General features: G+C 38.0%; 1 long non-coding RNA gene across 1 annotated transcript; it reads right to left on the reverse strand.

Annotated features, from left to right (window-relative positions):
* Positions 1–267: 267 nt before the first annotated feature.
* LOC306829705 lies at positions 268–1,550 on the reverse strand. Its single transcript, XR_013779896.1, has 3 exons — positions 1,498–1,550; positions 925–1,074; positions 268–351 (listed from the first exon to the last, which is right to left on the reverse strand). It is a non-coding gene; the product is annotated as an uncharacterized lncRNA (long non-coding RNA).
* Between the last annotated feature and the right edge of the window lie 18,385 nt (positions 1,551–19,935).

Consider the following 19,935-nt stretch of genomic DNA (forward strand, 5'->3'; position numbering starts at 1 on the left):
TCCTGTTTTGCGTCTCTCTAAAGGACCAACTATGTCCATCTCAAGGTGCTAAAATGGGGTGCCAATAATGGTAGTGGTTTAAGTGGAGCTCTTGGGTTGTCTAAACACATGTTATTTGGCACTGAGGGCAACTTAACTGAGCAACATCTCAAAGCAGGCCAGTGGAAATTCTTTTTAATGCAAGTCTTGTTTGTCTTTGCCCAGATGGCCCCAAAATCAGGCATGGTGTTTCCAGCTGCTTGAGCAACCACAAGCTGCAATGCTGACTCTTGTTGACCATAGATGATGCAATTTGTAAGATACACTCGTCACCTATGATGTCCAACTCGGCTTCCTGCTCCTTCTCCTTTGCTTCCTGGAAAAGAGACACAAACTTCCTGTATTCCTGTATGTGTCTAAACGCTCCCAGTGTACAGCCAGGCCCTAAGCATGGTTCCATTAACTTAAATGTATTGCATTTTAAGAGAACAGTCATTTTTAATGCGAGGACGTGGTACAAAGCACATTAGTGCAAGGCCAGTTTTTTTTTTAAAGCACATTTTAACGACGAGGCAATTCAAAGTGATTTACACGACATCAAAATCATCGTGTTAGCACTGTTGGGCTGGTTTGTCGCTGTCCTTTGTCTTCCTCCCTGCATTGTAGCTCCATGGTTGACCCTTTTCCGTGCCGGCACAAAGACATAGGAAGCTTCAACGTAAAAATCCCAGTGTTGAATTAACTCACAGAGTTGATTTCAACACTTTTTCAGGGTTTATATAGCTCCACACTTTTTAGAGACAAATTAACACAAGACATAATTGGTTCTGAAACAGCAGGCAGCCACTATTTACTTATATGCAAACAGTACACTTGAAAAGCTGACATTTAGCACTTCCTCTTTCCTCTTCCTTAAATTCCTCTTTAAGCCTCAAAATGACACACTTGCCTTGGATCACTGTCAGCTTGAAATTGAAGCTCCCATGGTCTCATGTGCTGTTAAACTTCAAATTGTATTTCATTGGCTTCATGAAGGAACTCAAACAGGTTTCCGACAATGGCCTCAGTGATTCCCTTTTTCAGTCCACCGATATTCTGAGAGACAAAAAGGGCAAATTACAACAGAAATATAGGTCAATAAATGCATCACAAATACTTGTGGAAAAAGGGAGGGGGTAAAGAGGACAGCCATAATGCTTGGACAGTGCAGTGAAAAACAAAAACACATTTGCTTTAACTTCAAAATGTAAACATAGAAAACACATACTTTCAGTGCTAAAAGGTTTGAAAGTTATTTGTGTTCATAGATAGCTTAATGATAAGCGTTAGCTAACAACAAGATACAGCTCGCTAACATTAGCTTGTCAATGTGACGTGCAACTGTAGCCATTTAGTTCATGGCAATAAACAAGGCCTTTCAAAGTACATATTCTCCACAAATGTAATATTTTACAGTAGTTCAGATAATTAATTCACTTTATTTCATTAAATTAGATTGTATAGATGTATTTTACTTACCATGGAGAACTTCACAGGAGCAAAACTTTCTTAACTCTTCTCCTGTCTCTTCAACAGAGGTGGGTAGATTAGCCAAAAATTGTACTCAATTAAGAGTATAGTTAATTTAGAATAATATGACCCAAGTAAAAGTAGTCATCCAAATAATTACTTAAGTAAGAGTAAGAAAGTATGATAAGATGTAGGACGTGTACATCAAATACAATATTTTTAAAAAGAACATTACTATTTATACTTTCAAAGCAATGTAATTGCTTCAACAACTGAACACATACAACATTTCCACCTGGGGTGAGAGCCAATATCAGAATACGTATATATTTATATATATATATATATCGTAACAATAATCATTCTCTTTGCTGCTCACTTTAATTTCATTGGATGCTTGTCTCTATTGCATTCCCACTTCAGGGTTTTTCACAAAATCCTCCGAGCATAACATTAAAAAGGAGACTTCATTGGAGATTTTCTGTTAACTTAGTCAGTCAGTAAATCCAGACAGTTGTAAAGAAAAAGAAAATGGACTTTTGTGTGATAGCACTGCTTATATTGGCCTTCCAGCAGTTGATGGAAATGGGAGGACCTAAAATAGGACATTCAAAGCAATTCTCTCATCCGGTGACAGTGTATCCTCTCTCTTATTTCTCCTCTGCCAATCAGTGTCTCAATGTGCTCCAAAGCTGTCAGAGCAATTGCTGTCTCCTCCAAACTTATTTGCCTTAGGTCCCACCTTTTCTTGTCCTTTCACTCCATTTTTCTCTTTCATTAACCTAATCGCTCACAGCCTGATTTCCCTCCGCCTCTCCCCTTCCTCAGTCCTCTAACCCGTCCCAGAGGGGAGCATTGTGAAGGTGAGTCAGCCGATTAGCGTCCAGCTGATGTACTGTCCCCTTCCTGATACGACCTCCATTGTGTCCCGGCGGAGTGACCCACAGTGTAGCAGAGCGGTCGGTCAAAGAGAGGCTGGATGATGCTTTGGAGAGAGGCGGATGACAGATGGTTGTGGAGGAGACTGAAGTGATGTGGCACGGGAATTTAGACCCTTCAAGAAACCAGAATGACCTCAGTTTGAAGAAAGAAAATGAGCTACCTCTACAGAGACAAACTGAAAGAGACATTTGAGTATCAGTGCTATATCTTATAATGATAATATATTTTATAATGATTGTGTTTAACTACCAAACAAATACTAAAAACATTTTTTGAACAAAAACCTTTTTCTCCTGGGAGCAAAAATCAGTGTGGATTAATTATTCATGGGTCAATAACCAATAAAGAGTAACATCACACTATTCTTCTAAATTGGACTAGTTATTATACCATTTATATAAAAGACGTGAAATAGATTTAAAAGCAGGCCAATGTGGTACCTTAAAAAAACTCTTTAAAAAGTCTTTGGGCAACTGTAAGCAGCCTGAAAAAGAAGCCTATGCTACACATGCATAGTGGAGAGAAGAAATATGTAATCTTAGTAAGAAACTAGATAAAGAATCATCTTCTCAGATGATTGAGCCTCATTTGTAAACATTTTACTGTGAGTTTAGTTTCTGGATGTAAAATACAAAAAAATCTTGAAAACAACTTTGTAAATTTGATCATATACATCACAGGGTCTGGATTTCTGGTGTTGCAGTCCTCTCAAGGTTTCTGATATAGCATGATCACTATCCAAGACACAGGTTTTACTCCACTTACTGGAAGGAGCACACATTAAGGTGTCTGTTCTATGTATTTTTGAAGGCAGTTGAAACTGTTCTGTTGTGAAAAGACCAATGCATTTTGTTTTTGGTTCATGGGCAATGCATTCTTGTTTAAACCATAAGCTCAACAGAAGCTAAGCTAATGAGCCTAACTTGTTTTAACACACAGCTAACTCTGGCAGATGGTATCTCATTATAAGGTGTAAAAAAAATTTTTTTTTTATACATTATAGGTGGTGGGAATGTTGTTCAATCCATAAGTCATATGTTTGCCTTGATTGTAACATCCTATAATAACTAAAAGATAAAAACACTGCATATGTCAAGATATATTAATATACTCCGACTAATATGTATAAACATCCTTGAATTGTTGAACTAATACAAATCATCTGTTGTCCAGTTTCTCCTCATGCTTCCCAACGTGAAAGGGAATGCTCCTCTACCCCAAGGACTGGACTCCATTCACGTTTCCTTTTCACTTCCTTTATTTTGAAGTTTAGTTCAGTTTTTCAGTTTAGCCTTCAGGTACTCCTAAACAGGTTCAAATTAGGTTTGGTTTAGTTGGAAAACTTTGGCAACAAAAGAAAATACAAAAATATTTACATGAAATTAAATCAACACAACTTAATCATTTCAAATGAAATACATCACATTTTATTATTATTTATCACGTTTAATCACATTTCAACATTCTCCTTTTTAAACATACTTTTTTAATATTTTAAAACCAAATTTTAATCCTACATTTTAAGAAATGTTTTGTATTTTAAACTCGTTTTAATATTCTGCATTTTAACAAATGTTTTGTATTTTAAACTCATTCCAATTGTTTTTAGCAAATGAATATTCTATTTAGCTGTTTTTAATCACACACTTGATATCAAATCATCAATCAATTAAGTAGCACTTTCTCAATTAAATTGATATCGTAAAGCATTACCAGGCCGTCTTTAAAAATAAATAGACAAGCTATCAACGACTTATCAAACAAACTCATTAAACAATGTCAGCGCGTGCCAGCAAACATAAAGTGCTTACCGGCTGCCTCTTTGGTTTGTGTTGTAGACAATCAATGTTGCATGGTTTAGTTTTGTGATTTGTCTTCCTCTGCCTCTACTATTAAACTTTCTTCTGTGTGCGCATCTTTTTTAAATGACCCCGGTGCACTCGTGCTGTGAAAATTGATTTCTTCCGGTCAGGTTTGCTAATTAGTTTGATTTTCCATTTGTTTATTAACAGACTCTTGCTCTTTACTGATTTTGGCGCATTCTATCAACATAACCTCAGTATTTCTGCCATTTGTTTTTTGAAATTATTGAATTGAATTGAATTATTGATTTGTTCAATTCAACATAATTTTTTTAAACGGACCAAAGTCCAGTTTGACTTGACAATCTGTACATCCTCTTCCTGTTGGTTGTTTCTGTAAACAATGGCTCTCAGATAGGATCATAATTAACCCCTGGCCAGTGTGTCAGGAATAAACCACAACTGCACCTTATTAGCACCGACTGTGCACTCCCTGAGGCACATTAGCATCCTTAGATCTTGTAGGCAGCACCACACTTACATATCCACACAGTCATCTACTTGGACCTACAACACATATATGTCTACTGAACAAAGATAAATCTTTTATCTCCCCCTCACTATGTGTGTAGCGGTCACCTTATCCCTGAAGCTTGAAGGGAAATTATAGAGCAAAACAAACCTTTAGTGTGACCCCATTACATAATACTGAGTGTAGAGCTGTGTACTTATTGTGCCACTTTACAGGCGTGGCTACAATCCATCACAGGGACAATCAAGCCTAATCAGAATTTGAAATTCTTGAATACAACTGGATGTAAATGTATGCAACTCATTTTATTTGTCCGATGATTCTACAACATTACACCCATTGACTGCCATTACAATTCTTTATGGACTTCTTGAGTGTGTGATTGGAGAGAGTTTTAAAGTTGGAGATGCTTTTCAGCTGTTGTATTTTAAATTATTCATAACAGTGTTCATCAGGGGACGGCTTTCTCCCCATTACATTATTGGTTTATGCAAAGCAGGGAACAACTGGCTGCTTGGATGTAAGTGATTGTGTTTGTGTGCGTGTGTGAGAGGGTTAGTGTGCAAGCATGCTGCTAAGTAGTGATTTTTTTTCTTGTCTGCAGCTTTCAGTTTATTTGGTCCACAGTGAGTGGGTGTCTGTATCAGCACGTGTGCATTATCTTGAGACAGAGAGAAGCTTGGGGTGCGTTCCAATTGTCCCTATCTCCGTTCACTGTCCTTTTTACTTTAAACCCGGAAGCATTTAAGTGGCAGCCATGATAAGAGCGGTTCAAATTCTCTAAAAGCTAAGGAAAGGTGGTTCAACGCTTCCTTTATAACCTCCTTTAGCATAGGAAACACTGGACCATCCTTTACCAAAGAAGTTAAAATAAAGCCGCCTCATAATTTCTTGCAGCCCCAACATTTAAAGTGACTTGCGCCTCCAACCGTTCATAAAAACTAATGATCTGTTGAAGAAGAAAAGTGGAGACAATCTGCATATAGTTTCTATATTGATTTGACTTTGAATTTGTTGCTGCCTTTTTATTTATTTTGTTCATTTATTTTTCACTTTGAGTGTGAAGGTGAACATTGCTTTTATACATTCTAGTGTCTAGTGTGTATGCTTTGCTGTTATTGAACACCACGATCTTAAACCCAGGGGTGAAATGAAAGTTATGCTGATGATTCAAAACAATCAAAGTGAAGTATCCTGGTAGCCTTTATTCCTTTTATTTTAATTCCAAGTACTGGTAAGAAGGTAGAGGGGAAAGATTATTAGATTAGCTTTTAGTCGTCCATTTTCGGAAAATTGTAGATTCACCACGGCAGACCCACATTAACCTCCTGACAATTCGAACACACCCTTAGCCTATATTGTGGTTGAAGGCAATTAGCTCAAAAGTGGTATTTATTCTTGCCTCCATTGTGATTCCTGATTGAATTTGTGTATGTTTTCTGACCCTTTCTTATTGTTGTCATTGAATATTTAGCTATAGGGACTATTTTTGGTTATTTCCACAAACATTACTTAGGGCCCGCCTTCTGCACCTCAGTAAGGTCGAGAAGCATGTGATCCTCACTCAGCCAATCAAAAGAGATCACCCTGCGTCGCTGATTCTGCTATTGTGGCATTTGAACCAAATATGGTAACTTTGTCAATGTTTATTAAAATTTAAAAAAAAAAATTGTAACAGAAATTAAGTTCTGTTATTTCCATGAATAACACTATGAGGTTGAATTCTTGAATTTCAAAGTATTTTAATGAGTGCCCTGCCAAGGATTAATAAATTTAAGTCCCTGTGATTGCAATGTTGTGAGTTCTAAATAAGCTGATCAAACCTTCCCCTTTATTGAGTTAAAAAAAACACTGCATGAAAGATACAAAGATTATATTTGTATTAATTCATTCTGAATTGTGTATCAAAGAAAACTGAAATGTCATGGAGATAGCATTTAAATGCCACATACCCCTAGAAATGTGTGCTTCCTACAATGTGTTGCTTCGCAACAAAATAACTTGCGTTGGTCAGTTCGTTTTTGATGTGGCCCATACAATAAGTTGATATTGATGATTAATATTTAACAAAGACCGATGTTTAAACCAACCGTTCCTGAATCATGCGATTTATCATGTTGTGTTGTTGTTCATGTGAGGAAAATTTGTCATACTGATAACGATTAAATGACATGGTTTGTTATTGTCTATCATGCTGAAGGCATGAATAACGGGGAGAATTTATTGATCAATTGTGACTGGCTGTAAATCAATAGTGGTCAATCAATCGCTCAAAGCCTGTGCTCCCTCTGCACCTCTGTGACTCTGCTGAGAGGGACAGACGGGAAAAATAAAATTTCTGAGCCAAGGGTTAAAGAGTGTCTTATAGAGACACTTTTTATTTGGACATTAAGAAGTGCTAAATTTGTGAGAAGTGTTCATAGATGTTTACCAATTTTGTTTTCCTTAATTCTGATTGGATACATCAGAATTCTGCAACTACAGTTTGTCAGTTTCAAAAATGATTTGTTGCATGGAACCAGGAAGTATAAGTCGCCATGGAGTCACATTTTCCCCTGTATTTCACCTACATTGTTGTACTGACAATGCAAGATTGCTTTTAATCTAAAAAAAAATCAGTGTGGTACAAACTCTCATAATGTTGTAATGTGAGCTGACTGAGTTATGGATCTGAGATCAAAGGATGTGACAGAAACCTGAACTAGTCTTTTTTAACAGGTTAAAAATGGACGTTATCAAAAATTACAATTAACAGATAAAAAGAAAAATGGGAAAATGACAACTAAGAGAATGTAAAAATAAAGGCATGAAAAGTATTAGCATTAGATAGCGTTTAAAGATAAGGCGAACTCCAAACTAATCTCTATAAATGAATATGACAGTGAATATGCAAATTAAATTATGATGATAGGCTAAACGCAATATCTAATTAATACAATCAGAGAATGGTGTTGACATGGGCTCTCTCTTGTGCATTATTGACTCAATCAAATTAAAATCCAGTTTCTGATGAACGTGGATTGATTGAGTGATACCTATTTATAGTCCTTTTTTGACAACCTGAAGGCATCGAAGGACAAAAAAAATAGGTGAAAATAAAATAAAATTATGAAGTACAAATAAAGCAAAAAGTAAAGTAAAGAATCTTTTTTTAATATACTAACATTTTGAGATTTTTTGGGGTTGTTAGAGAAACTCAGGCATTCAACTGAGCTCTTTAAGGCAGGTTTTTTATTTTGAGGGCGCATATGGCCTTGCAGTTAGGTTGTGCTACATGCATGGAGGTTATGGTGCAGGCACCAAGGTTTGACTCCAACCTGCGGCTCCTTTCCCGTGTCTTTTTCCTCTCTCTCTCTCTCTCTCTCTCTCTCTCTCTCTCTCTCTCTCTCTCTCTCTCTCTCTCTCTCTCTCTCTCTGTTACTCTCTCCACAATATTCTCCTCTAACCACTATCCTATTAAAATTTATTAATTAAGCTGTACTGTAAATCAGAGAAGTAGCAATCAGTTTATGACCTCTATCCAAAGACCACTGAAGACTCGAACAAAGGAACTTTTAAAAAGCTGAAAACAAGGCTTTAAAAAAAGTTGTCTGCGGAGCTGTTTTAGCTCAGTAAGTAGAGGTGGCGGCCCAAAACTGAGGCTGTAATTTTGCTGCACTGGCTTCAGGTTTGACTCCTGATCCTGAAGCTATTTGGTGCAGGTCCTCCCCATCTCTGTCTCCTCAGTAAATGTTGTGCATAACCATTGGGTGATATCATGGTGGTTATTTCGATCTAGTTTACAGGCTGCGGAAGACATACAGTATAATTAGTTAATGGGATCTACATAGGCTGAGTAAATGGTAATGAGGCTTCAGGATAATCACATCACGACCTGGCACAGAGACAAGGGATGTGACACAAGATAAGGGGCGCTAAGGACAAAGGGCCAACAAAAAAAAATCCCCTACAACCCCATATGACTACTTTTTAGAGTTCAGTTGTCACTTCTCTGTTGTTGTTTTCTGTTCTGTCAGCCTTTAAATGACAGTTTAAAGAAGCAAATGGAGTTACACACTTTAAATGAGGAGTTAAACTTACCAATTTGCACTTAAATTCAGTGTTAACAGACGAACATCTCAGCAGAGAGTTAGATTGGTTGCACTTAATGCAACCAACACACAAGCACACATGTCCCTATAGACTGTCTATGGAGAGGGGAGAGACAAGGCAGAGCTAGCAGTATTCAAACACGCAATTTAGTCTCTTTAACCATTTTTTACACGAGAGAAGAAAAACTGTGAGTAACAAATAGGCTGATCTGAGAACAGCACCAGGGTAATTTGGTGAATATGTAGAGGGGAGGAGGGCTGAAGTTGGACAGCATTGTTTTCCCTCCAGAATGAATACCTTCCCTCTTCATCAGTCTGTGTTTATCGCCGTGATGATCAAGAGGAGGAAGAGAGGACACAGGAGGGAGCACACTGGGGAGGCAGGTGGGAGGAAGAAGAAGCGGGGAGGTGGAGATGCAGGCACTCAGAAGTCAGAAAAGAGAGCCCAGACAATCCCTCCGCTCCTCCCACTTGTTTTTTTTTTTAAATATCAGAAGGGAATACACCATAAGCTGTGTTATCTTGGCTACAACCAAGATTGTCTTTGAGTTAGCAGGATCTATTTGGAGGTATCTTAAAGGAGCTGACTCAGAGCGGGAGGAGCACCTGAAAAAGATGAGGAGTGATCACAACTTTAGTCTGATGGCATTGTTTGAACATTATTCATTCATGGACATGCAAGGTTGATTTACAGTATGCTTTGGATTTAGATGTTGCATCAGCGCAGAGAGGGAGAGGTAGAAAGAGAATTGGATGTCTGTTATGAAACAAAACCAAGAGAGCATGCTTTGATATTCATGTCTCTGTGGGTCTGATGATGATATAACATGTTCTAAATTTTTCATAGCAGATGAAACACAGAATGTAGGCTACATACCACAGTACTGAACCAGCCAAAACAGTGATGCTAGCTCCACTACTTGAAAAGAGAGAATCTGAACCTCAGCTTGTTTCCATGGCAAAAAACTACAGTTTTCACTTTTTTTACGCGCATGCCCTTTCTCACACCTCAGTGTTACATAAACCATAAGTTATTCTCTTTGTTTGAATTCATTGTTTGTGCTTTTTTGTGATTTCTGCTCTAACAGGCAGTTAATTGTGTTTGCAGTTCACAGTGTGGAGTATGTTGACTTTATGGGGGAAGTTAAAACAGTTCTACAAGCAGGAAAAGTCAGATTGTTGAAGTTATTTTGGTATGTATTGTCCACTCTGTTGTATAGAAACTGCTGGCAGGGCTGCAGGCTAGCCATTGTGACACCTTGGGCAAGATTATGAGGGGACACATAATTACATAGGAGAAGAGTTAACAAATAATATTTCCTATTGTTATGACAGTTTACTGCTACAGCATACCAATTTTCCTATTGCATCACATGAGCAAAGAGCTGATTATATAATCTCTTTTCAGGGGGTTGCCCAGACCTCAAGGGGATTTTTTATTTTATTTTTTTAATAAAAAAACCTTTATTTTTATTCTATTTTATGAACTCAAGGCACTTACAATAAATGTAAATTATCTACCCTTAAATATGCTATATTTAAACATATATTGTTCAAATTTCTATCATCAGCACTTTATTTTATCATTCTTATTCTTCTTATTATTAACAGACTGTGGCGCTTTAGGCAGCAGCATTTACTGCTTATGCTTCAGGCCAACCCTGCTTGTGAGAGAACTACAATACACTATTTTATCAAATTTGGACTCAAGCTTTTGAGAAGTCTTGGACTTGTGTTGTTTGGCCAAGAACATCCCTATTTCCAGTGCAAAATCAGGCAGGTACTAGAAGAACAACATCCCACACTGGGGAAAGCTGAAAATGCTTGGCATTTAGTACAAAGTCAAACTGGCAATTAAACAAGGCGTGGTACTAGTATAAACATCTTTGTGTGGAAGGAGAGGGAAAAGAGAGTCTGAGGCTTGTGTTGGTAAAGTGGAAAATGTCAGAAGAAGATGGAGGACAGAAAACAATCTGGGATAAGTGAGCAGGAGCGGGAGACATGAGATGGTGTTTATGTGGAGGCCTGAGGATGAGAGATTTTATTTATTTATTGCCAAATCCCCTTTCTTACTTATTAATGCATTTATTTTATTTTCCAGATGTGTGTTTTGCTGCCACTCTGTACAGATTTTGATAGTTATTTTATCATTTATCACTGTGTCCCTCTGTGTCGAGTGTTTTGCCTGAACACCATATTTTATCTTTTACCCTCCCCCGTTCCTAAGAAACATGCACTCCTCCAAGGTTATGCTTGTAAATAAGAATTTGTTCTTCAGCGACCTACATGCATAAATAAAGGGGTTTTGTGATTCTCTACGCTACAAATTATCCTTGGGATTTAAAAGCTGGCAAAGCCAAGAGCTGTATCATCCTCGGAAGACATTAGAACAATTCAAAACTCTAAAGTGAAACAATAAAAAAGTATCACTTGTTATATTTGGCAGATAATTCCTCCCAAAGCTCAAACAGCAGTGCTCAACACTCAAAGCCTTTTGTGTTACCTTGTCAGTCTTCGCCCATGAGATGTGTTCCATTAGAAATTTGCCATATGTTACTTTCGGATGGCAGTTTGTTTTTCTGAAGATGTACATCCTCAAAGACTAACAGCTTGTTTGTGTGTGTGCGTTTGTGTGTGCGTGTAAACAGGCCAAGAGTGCGTGGCAGAGGTTCACCACAGCTGCAGCATTTACCCAGGTCTGCACAGGGGAGGGTCAGTCAGAGTAGAACCGAGCTGATGCCAACAAGACACAGCTGCGGCCATCTGCATGGCACACTGGGCTTCTTATTGGCCGCAAGTTACTGTGTTTTCAAGGCCTGACGATGTGTGTCGTATCTCTGTCAACCATGAATAACCACATCTTGTGTCTTGGATCCGCATAACTCCCTTTGGTCTTAAGTGATGGTTATCATGATTTATTTATTATACGTTTATTTGTAGAGGGACATTTGGAGCAAGTAAAATGACACTGCAGAATTTATAACACGAGCTAATTTACAATTCCCAGTCCTAGATGGGTCTTTAAGATACATAAAACTCAACAACAAATTCACAAAAAACAGAGCCAAACAATGACAACAATAAAAGACAGAACTGTACAGAATACAGGAAAAGCAAGATCATACAGTACATTACAGCAAGACAATAAATGTTTCAGTTTTTGTTAAAAAGGACTCCAGTCTGGTTCCAGTTTGAGCTCTGCTGGTAGAGTATTTAAGATGTCTTCACAGATTCATTCATACATTTAGTAAGCTGCTCCAGCATGTGGTTGTGGCGAGTCATAATTGTACAGACTGAATGTTGTGTACAAAGCCCATACATAGCCATCTGGAGTTTCTTGGGGACTATTTTAAACAGTGCATGTTTTTGTTGATAAGATGCTGTAAACATTGTATTTTGATTTGATTCAAGTTAAAAGACCTGTGTTCTTTATAATGAAGTAAGAGTCAGTTAACTGTCAATGCTTCTGTTTGCCTGCAGGGAGTTTCTCTATTTTACAAATGGAGAAATATTTTTGTTCAGCTGAAAATCAATAAATAATCCCATACGAATATGTTCTCCATTTATAAACTAAACTGTATTTTGTGCTCGGGTTTTTGGGGGGAATCCTTAACAAAACCAAAACATAAAGTAAAAGTCCATTTTCATACATTAGCCCCCTCTACCTGTATGAACCATGTTGACTGGGGAACTGAAGTGAGACAGGAAAGAAATTGTGTCAGCCCTGGTGAAAGAGCATCACTGTAAACTTCCTGTGCAAGCCAAAAAATGAAGAGCCAAGAAAAGAACGAGGGCATGAAATAAAGGGAGACAGAGGGAGAGAATGAGTGAATTTCCTTTGGCACTCAGGCACAAGTGAGTGTCAGAACAAATCTGCCTGGTTGTGGTTATATACGAGTTGACCTCCTTTACTATTCATGTACTAAATCTACAGAAGTACAGTTTGCAGATTCAGGGACAACAGCAGCACAACAGCTCTTCTTTCTGTGATTGAATTTTTCGTTTTTTGTTTATGACATTAAAAACCAGGTTGACCTTGCCTGTGGTGGAGTTTGAGAATATTATACATGACACAATTACAGTTCAGCAGAAATCTCTTCCATGCCACCTCTACACATTGTTAAAAGACTGATTTACAAAGAAACACACTTCACTGTAAATTTATATGTGCAAACACAAAGTCTAAACCTGCCCACATACTATTTGAACAGAAGAAGGGCACACTGTAAGAGACTGCCTGCTGGACATGTGCTCCTTTAGTTTGTCATCATGGCAAGGCCAACAGTCTCTTTATCCCATCTGCTAGTTGTCATGTGTACGGAGCCTCCTTGTGTCCCTCGGCCTAACTATCTCCCTAAAGTCATTATCTGCATGATCAACAGCTAGATTAAATAAAGAGTACGTGTGTCTAACCGCTGAGAGTGAAAAACAGGAAAGAGGGCAGCTGTGGTTGAAGGAAATGTTGGGAATGACAAGTTTGAGTCGAGGTGTAGTCGACAAACACTTGCATATGCTGAAGTGACTGGAATTAACATCAATACTGTCTTACCTGACCTTTGTGATCATCTTTGTGTAGTTTGTCCACATAAAATAATTGTCCACCAAAAACTAGACATTTTGAACAAAATGCCTTAAATTTGAACCACAGCATAATAAGAAAAAAAAAAAAAAAAAAAAATAAAGAGTCATTTTAGTAAACATGGAAGCTGCCACAATACGAACTAACAGCAGCTAACACATTGTTTTTCCAACCTGTAGAAAGAAAGCCCACATTGGTTCATTTAAGCCACAAAAGTCCTTCCTATCAGCTGACGTACCTCCACGCTCCACTCTTATGCTAACTCGGAACCTCTGAAAAAGCAAACAGGCAGGCAGAGTAGGAGCAAAGAGGAAGGGGTTGTCACAACCTTCAAAAAATATACACTTTTTTTTTTCTTTCAAAAACACATTTGTCCTTTTTAAATTACATGCAGGTTGATACCATTTCATTTATTCAGATCTCCATTACACAAAAAACAACAAAACACAACATAAGTGACAATAATACAACACAGGACTTAGATAATGTTAATAATAGTAATATGCACTGGTTATAAAGGTGAAATACAACACATGCTGGTGCTACAATCATGTTCACCAGAGCTGAACACACGTTTTTATACAATACACTTGGCGCTTACTGAAACATTTCTCATGAAACAAAGCAATGAAAGAGTATATCAACCATGCTAGACTTTTGTGTATTCTGTTTACATTTGTTCTGTATGAACAGCAAAGTAAACAACGTGCTGCCATATCCTGTGCAACTTGCAAAGCCTTTGTGTGACATGGCAGCGCTTGAGCAAACCTCTGAGCAATAGTCCAACTGAGATAAGACAATAGCTCAATAACACCTTCCATGGCTTTTGGAGGTAAAATTGTAGAACATTTCCTTTTAACTGAAAGACCCCCCACTCAGTTTACTGACCACCCTGACATCGTGCTTCGACCAGGATAACTTGTTGTCAAGTATTATACCAAGATGTTTGGTTTCTTGAACTCATTCAACTGCCGCATCGTTTACATAAAGCTTTAGTTTTGTTTCTAACAAATATTTAGTCCCAAATACAACTTTTAAAGACATTACGAACCACTTTGTTATTTCAGCAGTGTATATTATTGAGTCATTCGCGTACATGGATTTTTTTTTTGCATCGTTTAAGATTAGAGGTAATTCATTTGTAAATAAGGATTATAGCAATGTTAACAAACAGCTACCCTTCAAAATCCCACAACATACCGATTTCCCCTTAGAAAGCTGTTAAATGCTGACCAGATATTACAATTTGTCTGGGACTGTCCTATTTATGGCAAGGCGAAATTTTAAAACACAAAGATATATCAGTGTTCAAAAGCTTTGGACGGGGTGCACATACATGAAGGGTCTAACATGCTAAATTATAACATTTATGGTCCTTTAAAAGCAAAGCCAGTCAGATCTAGTTGAGGGCGTTTGTGAATGCATCTCTGTCAAACTTTCAGGCTCATACTGCTTGTGGAAACACAAGCAATTCCTAAAGTAGTAACATGAAATGCTCACACAAATGTACAAACTCACAAATCCAGCCGCACACACATTGTTCTCAAACGTACTGTACATGTCATCCAGGCTAATTCATTTCCCCCCCCTCCATTGTTTCACAACACAATTAGCTACGCTTTGTTTGCGCTCAATACATTTTTCTGACGCTTTCAATTAGGAAAAATTGCCACACAAAAATAAGTAATTAGGGAAACGAAGATGAAGAGCCCCCAGATCTATCACAGTTACCTAATTGGTGTAATTTAGTCTAGTTTGTATCACAAAGCTTCAGGGTGATACAGGTAACAAATAGATTAATTGTGTGATTACGCCTTCTGATTCAATTCGTCTGAATTACCAGCATTTATTTTTTTCCTTTTTTCAGTGCTGAATATTTACGGACTTCAGGCTACAAATTCTAATAATTTTGAGTGTGTTTTTCTGTCTGATTTCCTTGTACTGAAAATGTAAAATGTATTACAAGGCTTCCCTACATCATCATACTTCTCAGCCATCTGTGTGCTCTGAGATCGCAATCACTCCCCTCGTTTCGTAGATGGATGACATAAATATTCACATGAAACATATGTACAGTACTTCTGAATATTCACAACCTGCCTGATTATACAACCCTTCTCCTCGTCCTGTGAGCAGCAAAGTTCCTCTGCAAACTTAATGACTGATTGGCACTGCAATTTGTCGGGGCTTCACCTCTTCCTGCTTGTTACCAGAGGCCATCCTCTGAGGCTCAGAGTTCAGGACTAACAAAATTAGATCCAAATGGCAGAGACATCATCTGACCACTATTTCACCCAGCAAAGAAGGATTGTGTGTGGGCGAGATTGTGTGTTTGTGCTCTCTGGGTATTTCACAGACACAAGGAGAAAGAAGCGTGTGGAGAGAGTCTTACAGAACGCCAGGAGTGTGAATAGTGACAGCAAAATTTGAAAATGTCAGAGTGAAAAGTGTACCGTGTGATTATGTTTGTGTGCATGCAGATCAGAATAAAAGCAGAGAAATGAATGAGCCAATGTGGAAATAAAGAGATTCATGTTGTGTGAAATAGCAGGATGACTAATGGATTTTCCTCATCGAGAGCCAAGCACTAATGAGGAAGTGAGCAGAGAGAGGGCAAGCGGCGGGTCGGAGGAGGAGGTCACTGGGAGGGATGATTGCTATGCAGGTTGCAGGTATGGGCGTCTGGATCAGCGCACTCGATTTGATGGTGTGAAGGCACTCTAATGAGCTACATACTGTACATAACTTTTCTTCAATCCACAATAGTAGTTTTTCTGCTTTTGGTAGTTTTAAGTGGGCATCACATCAGGGACACATAGTGAGAGGAGGATTACACTGAGGTTATACTGGAGCCATTGTTTCAAAAGTAATCCCTACAACAACTTTTTTTTTGGCAACATGTTTTTCACAAAATAACTGTAATAGCACTCAGAAAACAAAGATCTACAACAAGGTCTCTAGTAAAGTCTCTATGAAATAAATGCCATTTCAATATGACACTTTCTATGCTGTACCTCTGTCGTCTACTTTTTGCATGCACTATTTCATGTGGTACTTTGATCTTCCGTTGAAATGTTGAACGCAAGAAAAGTGTAATTAAGGAGATACACTTTATTTAAAATGACTGATTATTTCAACCTCCCACCCCCACTCCAAACCCCATCAGACCCTCATCTTAAGCGAGTGGACACCACAACTCCCACAGCATCGTCACCTTCAACAGACACAAGTTTCAAATGAGAACTTCTTTGCAGAAGTTGGAATTGTTATCGGTGGTAAAATGACCATGGACCCCTGCAGCTAGAGATTAATTTAGGGGATTGTCGTTCAAGGATATACAGTGGCTGTTGGCAAAACTTCTGTATTTGTGAGAATCACAGTCACAGTCAGATGAGCTGGGTGTAAACTAGCTAAAGGTTTAGCTGAATTATACCAAGATCTTTATGTAAAACACAAAGAGAGGATAGGAACAAAAATGTTTGTCATTATTTTATGTGCAGGTAAACTGTGATAGGAGAACTAATCAGTTTTTTGATGACATTTTTAATTGATTTGTTTGGGTTATCTTTTCTTCTCTTCCAATAAAGTCTGACTAACATTTTCCTGTATGAAGGCTCTCATCCATTTTGATTTATTCCTGTATCCTAATAACTGACTTTGTAACTTTGTGAGTATGCTATTGAAATCCATAGACAGAACAACTATGACTGCAAAAATGAGACCAAAGGTTTCCTAAACTGTAATTTCCCTTGAGGAAATCTGGGCCTCTGCATAAGACACAGTATTGTCTCGCGTGAGAAAGCATTAAATCCCAGCCTAGATTGAGCAGTAGGAGAAGGTTTCTAACAGCAGGCAGAGAGCAGCATGTAGCCTGGAGACCTTGTTAGCCTCTCCCCTCTGATCAATGAAGAATGACAATGCCAGCGGCTAAACAAAGTCCCATGGGTGCAGCAGTCAGCCAACGCGTGCCAGAATCTCTACCCACCCAAAACGAATACCATGTGAAAAACCAACAGAAACATCAAAATGCCCTCTGACCTTGATGTTAAGTCTTCAACATGTCATGTTTTTTGTTTCACAGGTTTTAAATAAGTGCAGGTCTGTGAATAAAAGCCCTCTTTATAAGATGATGGAATACATTTTGAAATAATCTGAAGAGTGCTCTTTTTACCATATAAAAATACATACACTTAAGAGTATGCAGAAAAGCCCTCTTGTACATTTAATAAGACTAATATGTTAACACATAAGTGTTCAACATCACTGAAGAGAGGAAAGTTTTACCTTTATCCCTTTGAGACATAAAGTAAAATCATTTTCTGTGCTAGCTTGCCCTCTAGCTGCAGTGTGAGAAAAATGTGTTACAGTTATTGGAGCAAATAATAGAAATCTTTGTCAAAAAGTAAAATTCAAAAAAATGACTCTGAAGTGTGTCTGTTTTTGATAGGATGTAAATGAGGGTCAACAAGGTGATAAGCCACAAGATGATATTTCTGCAATCGAGCCCTGCTTTCACTATTAGCTTGGATTTATTTTTAAGTCGCTCGTCGTTTTGACTCTGCTTGAACTACTTTGGGTCGTTGGGTCATTTTTTTGGAAAGTGATTGCAAAGAAGAATGACTGCTTGATCTACTGGCAACTTGAAGAATGAGGGCACCTCATTAAAAGAAGATGTCATGCTTTTAATCTGCATCACAGAGAAAAACACTTATTTTGTACACTAAAAGTTATGTTGAGGTTGTGACTGTTTCAGAAAAAGAGGAAATTCAAGTCAATGATTATTTTTTTGCACATGGACCATCAAAATAGTTTTGAGAATAAATGTTTGACTTTATTATAGTGATAAAATCCACCTAACCTAGCCTGTAATCTTACACATTGAGCCATCATGCTTACATCATTTACAAAAAAGCAAATCGATGTGACACACTTTAAATGTTTACACCAATGAATTTCACCAATTTTGTATCTCGATAATAATTTAAGTGCTTTGGACAGGGTCAGGATATGTGGGTTGTTGCAGCATCAAGCGTGCGTCATTATGACAAGCCGGCTGCAACACTGAGAAACAGGTTAATTAGTGCGATTCTTTGCCACTGTCGCCTTGCACCAGCGACTAATATAATGGCTTTATTACTGCAGCTTTCTGCCTAATTAAATTGGCCTAATCTTATTTGCAAAGTAATCCAAGGTGTAAGTTCAAGGTGTTCCAGTGAACTTGAGTTAGTCGCAGAGGTAAGACTCTGAAACTATTGCTGCACACACACACACTAACATGTCCATCCAAACATAATTAAGCTGTCAGATGAGATCATGTGCTTATATAATATATGAGAACTGCATGCTAAAGACATCCAATCTTATTTGTATGAGAGCTGAAAGTCACCACAAAGCCCTCTCAGATAACATAAGTAAATAAATGTCAGACAGTGGACTGTAATGCTTTAGAGACCACAATCAAGCCATTCAGCTGACAAATGCTCAACGAGACAGAGTAAAATTAAAAGCAACCAGTGACAGTGTTTATCCCTCTGGCAACAAGCATTGCTGCACCGTCGCTGAGAGACTGTTCAGTAGGTTGACTCCTCCTGCAAGTGGTGACAGAAGCCCCTGTCAGACATACCATCACTCACTATAATGGTGTCACCAGCTGAACAGTGCAGCTTGCAGCTCGCAGGAAGCAGAGCAGCATTACAAGCCCAAGAGATCTGAATTGCATGGGAAACAAACATCACAGAAGCCCTCATACTGACTGGCTGTACCCAGTGCAGTCAATTAGCTTAGCTGCTATACAGTCGGATGGTCTGAATTTCTTCTCTAAATGTAATAGTAAAGGTCTAATTAATTCAAATTTCTTCAATCTTTATGTTCAAGCTATCTTTTATTAATACATGGCATTCTGGCACATGACTTTAAGTTTTCCAGTAACTAGCTGGTTTAAAAGTCATGCTCCTTGTTTGAACATAGACATATATATTAAATATTAAAACTACTGTGAGGGTTTTTAGAGGAGTAATGACACAGACTGAATTTAACATGGATGCCTCTTTATGATCTTTAAAAGTAAAACAGATCATCAGCATAAAGATTGACTATACTTCATTGTTATTACTGGTGCCTGAAGGGGTAGGGGAGTATTCCACCAACATAGCTTAAGAAAGCCAAGCTCAGTTGAAAAAGTCAGAGTGAAGCCAACACCATGAATAGACGAATGAAAAGACGATCAAATGAGTCACACAAAGGGGAGAGTTAGAGCGCGGCTTTTTTCAACAGTTGAAACAACGCTGCTCATTGAGCTGTGCAAAGAATTTAAAGATTTTATTACTTGAGAAGGTAATGGATCTAACAAGATAAGAATCAGAATCGGGTTTAACATTTACACATACACCAAGTCAAATTCCTTGTATGTGTAAATGTACTTGGCAATAAAACCCGATTCTGTTCCTCTGGTTCGGATCTTGTATTACGAGATGATGACAACCTAACACCTGCACGACATTG

Source organism: Symphodus melops (assembly GCF_947650265.1).
Source record: "Symphodus melops genome assembly, chromosome: 1".
In the NCBI taxonomy this organism is placed as follows: Eukaryota; Metazoa; Chordata; class Actinopteri; order Labriformes; family Labridae; genus Symphodus; species Symphodus melops.